Source organism: Vulpes vulpes, chromosome 13 (genome assembly GCF_048418805.1).
Source record: "Vulpes vulpes isolate BD-2025 chromosome 13, VulVul3, whole genome shotgun sequence".
NCBI classification, from domain to species: Eukaryota; Metazoa; Chordata; class Mammalia; order Carnivora; family Canidae; genus Vulpes; species Vulpes vulpes.
The window spans coordinates 44,423,308-44,428,998 of record NC_132792.1 but is presented as its reverse complement, the minus strand read 5'-3'; the positions used below and the strand labels follow the sequence as shown (position 1 = coordinate 44,428,998).

The 5,691-nt window shown below is 35.4% G+C and overlaps 1 pseudogene; it reads left to right on the top strand.

Annotated features, from left to right (window-relative positions):
• Positions 1 to 2,658: 2,658 nt before the first annotated feature.
• LOC112932049 (dynein light chain roadblock-type 1 pseudogene) lies at positions 2,659 to 2,961 on the top strand (annotated as a pseudogene).
• The last annotated feature ends 2,730 nt before the right edge of the window (positions 2,962 to 5,691 follow it).

Genomic DNA, 5,691 nt, shown 5'->3' with positions numbered 1-5,691 from the left:
CTCCTCTTTAAGATCACTGTTAACTACACTGGGCCTACTCAGGGAATTCAGGGTATATTCCCATCTCAAGATCCTTAATCACATCTCTAAAGTTCCCTTTACCACTTTAGAAAACATATTCCCATTCTGAAGATTGGGATGTGGCCATCTTCCAAGAGCCACTATTCTATCTACCACGTAGGCTATTATATAACAGTAGCAGAGCTTGCAACCATGATTCTTTGGAATTGACTATCAAAAAATAATGAGGAAATCAATTTCCCATGTTTTAGAAAGAGTGATGGCAAAAGTATTTTTCATGTTCTCTGTAAGAGACTGAAGCAAAAGAGTACATAAAAGATCAAAATTGAAGTCAGCATGCAAATATTAAATGCTTTAAGTTAAAATAAGCATTAATTTGAGATACTTAAAGAGAAATCTTGGGACCTTTAAAATTGAATAATATAGACACAACTGCAATAATATAGACAACTGTTAACATGTATTCAGTATTGTCTGTCTAAAGAATATGTGTGTGCATATATATGTATATATTTATACACAGATATATATATATATATATATATATATATATATATATATATATATATATATATATAAAGAGAGAGAGAGAGAGGGAAAATTTTATTATAGAAATCTGCTACCTGCAATCTGGAGAAAAGTCATTGGTATAATTCAGTCCAAGTCTAAAGGCCTGAGTAAGAAGATTCCAAAGCCCCAGAATTAGAGAGCTGATGGCATAAACCACAGTCTGAGTCTAAAGTTCCCAGAACCAGGAGCACTGATGTCTGCGGAAAAAAGAAAATAGATGTCTCAGCTTAAGCAGAGAGTGCAAATTTGCTTTTCTTCTACCTTTTTGTTCTATTCAAGTCTTCAGCAGATTGGATGATTCCCCATTCACAGGAATTGTGATCAGAACAATTAAAATTGAGACTGTCAAATTGAGTGAAAAGAAATCAAGATCCAAGAATACTGTACTGCCAAGAAAACCGATTTAAATTAATGACATACAGGTAAGGGATGGCAACTAACTTAGTGATTAAACAAACACAAATCAAAAGAAATCTAGAATAGGTATACTAATATCAGAAGTGGTAGATTTCAGATCAAAGAAAATTACTAAGAAAGAGAGCCAATATATGATTACAAAAGGTCCATTCATCAAGATGAAACAAAAATTACACATGTATATGCACCTAGCAACAAAGCTTCCAAATTCAGGAAACAAAAATCTAATGAAACTGAAAAGAGAAATAGATGGACCCAAAGACTTCAATACTTCTCTCTCAATCACAGATAGAACAAATGGATGGAAAATAAGCAAAGATACATAAAATCCTATTAATCACTATCCAACAACAGCAGAATAGATATTCTTCTTAAGAACACACAGAACATCCACAAACAAAAAACATATTCTTAGGCACTAAACAAACCTTTAGATACTTAAAAGGACAGAAATTATACAAAGTAGTCTCAGGTCACACAGGATTAAGTTGAAAATCAGCAATAGAAAGATAACCAGAAAATGCTCAAATATTTATCAATTACACTACATACATGGAAATAATTCATGGATCAAAGAGGAAGATTCAAAGGAATTAAAAATCTTAAATGCATGGAAATAAAAAATAAAATGTCAAAATTTGTGAATTTAAAGCAGTGCTTGGGGAAATTTGCAGCATTAAATAAAATACTTTGGAAAAAAATCCCTGTGGTAGTTTAAAATATGTTGTTAAATTCTTTGATTCTCCTCTCTTTCAAGAAGTATTGCTCCTTCTTTGAGGACAGATTGAATGCTACTTGATGATTTTATGATGCATTACAAGGCCATAGTAAATAAGATAGAATGGTATCTGTGTCGTGATAGACAATCAGATCAAAGGTCCAAAACACAGAGTCTGGAATTAGACCCACAGATGTATACGAATAACAATTGTGACAAAGACATAAAGGCAATTAGGTAGGAAAGGGATATCCTTTTTAACAAGTAATGTTGGCACAACTGCACTTTCATCCATCACAAAAGAGAACAATAAAACTTGACCCATAGCTCACTCCTTATACCAAACTGGCTAAAAATAAATCATACCTAAATGTAAAATGTAGAACTATAAAACTTCTTGAAGAAAGCACTAGAGAAAATCTTTGTGACCTTAAATTAGGCAAAACAATTGTTAGATATGGCAAAAAAATGCACAATGTAGAAAAGAAAAACCGATAATTAAATTTTACTGAAATTAGAAACTTTTGTTCTCTGAAAAGAATGCAAAGAGAAGCCACATGTCTGACAAAAGACTAGTGTCCAGAATATTTAAAGTACTTTCAAACCCAACACTATGATGACAAACAATACTGTTTTAAAAATAGGCAAAAGATTTGAATAGACACTTCCCTAAAAAAAGATATAGGAATAGCAAATAAGTCTTTGAAAAGATGTTCAACATCACTATTCAGAAAATACAAAGTAAAATCACAGTGAGATATCATTAAGGGCTCATTAAAATGGCTGAAACGTAAAGAAAATAAAATGAAACTAACAAGCACTAGTGAAGATATGTAGCAACTGGAACTCTCATACACTGCTGATGGGGATGCAAATAGAACAGCAATTCTAGACTGAATGCTGGCGTCCTGGAGCCACTGGATCGGTTGGAAATGGCAGAGGTGAAGAAGACACTGAAGGGACTTCAGAGCCAGAAGGGAGTACCGGGCATCATCGTGGTGAACACAGAAGGCATTCCCATCAAGAGCCATGGACAATCCCATCACTACACAGTTTGCCAACCTCATGCACAACTTCACCTTGAAGGCCCGGAGCACCATGCATGAAATGGACCCCTGGAATGACCTCACCTTCCTTCAAATTCGCTCCAAGAAAAATGAAATTCTGGTTGCACCAGATAAAGACTGTTTCCTGATTGTGATTCAGAATCCAACTGAATAAGCCACTCTCTTGGCTTCCTGCATCATTCTTTAATGTAATAGCTCCTAGGAGTGATAATATTAATCATTCAACCGACTGGCAGGTGGAAATCGCCTTAGAGCCTACTTAGACTTGATCCAGTGCCCAAAGTCATCAAAGTCATCCCTCTGCTGGCCAGTCACCCTTGAATTCTTGGGAGGACCTTCTTTCCTCACCTCCAGATTTTGGAGCAAGAGCTTGAGCAGCCCACACACCCTGCTTCCTTTCATCTGACCTTCAGTTCATTTTGTCACCCTTGGAAAAGGGTGTTTTTCTTTAATTAAAAATAACTAAAGTGCTATAAAAAAAAAAAGAACAGCAATTCTACTCTTAGGTATTCACCCAAGGTAAATTAATTTTAGTTCATACAAAAACCTATATATGACTGTTTAAAGTAGCTTCATTCATAATTTCCCAAAACTTGAAGTAACTTATATATTCTCCAGCAAATACATGAATGAACAAACTGTAGTACATCCATAAGATGGAATACTCAGTAATAGCAAGGAAAAATGAAGCACACACAATATGGCTGAAAATGCTAAGTAAAAGAAGCCAGACCCAGAGGTTACTTAAGATATGATTCCATTTTAGAAGAACTTCTTGTTTGTTTGTTTGTTTGTTTTTTAACAATTGTGGGAGAGGGTTGTTTTTTTGTTTTTTGGGGTTTTTTTTTTAGATTTTATTTATTTATTTCAGAGAGAGAGAGGCAGAAAGCATAGAGCGGGGAGAGAGGCCAGAAGAAGAAGCAGATTCCCCGCTGAGCAAGGAGCCCAACTTGGGGCTCAATCCCAGGACCCGGGGATCATATTCTGACCTGAAGGCAGGTGTTACCCTACTGAGCCACCCAGGTGCCTCAATTTCAGAAGACTTTCTAGAAAGGTAAGACTATCAGTACAGAGAAGAGATCAGTAATTGCTAGGGGTTGTGGTAGGAAGAGAGAGGCTGTCTACGCAGGAATACCCTAGGGGAACTTTGGGTTGGTGGAACTGTGGTAGTGGACGTTTGACACTATGAATTTTTCAAAATCCATAGAAAAAATATGAGTATAAAATCAGCTTTCCTTTCTTTGTTAGCAAGATTTTGTTTTCACAGAACAGTTACCATGGAAGATCAAACAATTCTTTAAGCAGATGCACGCGCGCACACACACACCACATACACACACACACACACACACAATCGTTCCTCATTATTCATGGATTCCATATTTGCGAATTTGCCTGCTAGCTAAAATTCATGTGTCACCTCAACATCAGTGCTTGGGCTCCTTCATAGTCATTTGTGGGCACATGCATATGTAGGGTTGTGAAAAATTTGAGTCACCTGACGTGTATGTTCCCAGCTGAGATGAAACAAGGCAACACTTTGCCTTCTGATTTCAACTCTCAGACTATAAAAGAGTGTCCTTTGGGGGGATATATCTAGTGCCAAGTTTTTTCACATTTTTGTGCTTTTCATTGGTGATTTCAGCATTTACAATGGAACCCCCCAAAGTAGCGCTTCCGTGCTAGCTCTGTTTCTAAGCTGTGACTGATATGCCTTAGGAAGAAAATGTGTACATGAGATAAGCTTCATCGAGGCATGAGTTATAGTGTTGTTGGCCATGAGTTCAATAAAACAAGATTATATACTGATCATTTAATAAAAATGTGATCAGAGGCTCTGAGTACTTCCCCTAGAAGAAATGGTTCAATATTCACTACCTCAGTATTTAACAGTGACAAAAACAGAACTACTGTGGCTAGTAAGAGCCAAGTGTGCTATATAGATTTATATATACATTTATAACATATACATAATTATATACTTGAAAGGATGTTCTATTTAATTCTAAAATTTAAAAAAGTTTATAAGCGACCATTTTTTAAATTCCTGGGCTAGGTTTCATACTTGTATAATCTTGCACAACTCGTACAATGCTGTAATCATTTTTGCAATCATATCCCTTCTGGAGCTTATTCTCAGCTCAAAGACTTTATATAATAAAGTTTGGCATCAGAAGTCCCTTTTCTGTGGTCTTCCTCGATCTTCAAGTTGTTCAGTGATTCTCAGCAGAAAGGGTACAGCTTAATTCCCTGTTAAGGTGATTGCAATGGACAATGTGTTCAATTTACATTTTATCAGAACCCTGAATCTAATCTTTCCTTCTCTCAGCCAACAGAGAAATTGAATGATATGAGGAAAAAGTTGCCTCTTTCCTTCTATCCAGCCTCTGCTTTTAGCTTTCAATTTCAATCAACAACCAAAACCATATAATGTTTCTACCTAGATGTAAAGATCATGGCTATCATCATTTATTCTATAATTATAAAAGAATTATTTATCACTCTTTTAAAAAAAATAGAGAACTTGTTTTCATAAAGGAAAGCTCTAGAATTTAATAGTGCTCTACAGAGGTTACTTGAAATACACTCCCCCCTTCTCTTAAAAGCTGATGTTGCAGTTAGCACCAGTAAACACTCTTTAAAGAGACAAACATATCTCTGATGGAAATTACAACATCTAAAGTTACTGAGGTTTTTTTAAAGGATATTTAAAGTGCTCTCATAAAATCAATTATAATTAAATTAAGATAATGTTTGAGGAGGTAGCAAAGAAGAGACATCAAAACCAAAGCCCACCCACTGAGATGAAACATTCAGATTTTTCTTTCTTTCCTTCCTTCTTTTTTCTTGTCTTTCCTCTGTTTTCTTTCTTGCCTTTCTCCCCTTCTTTCTTATTTT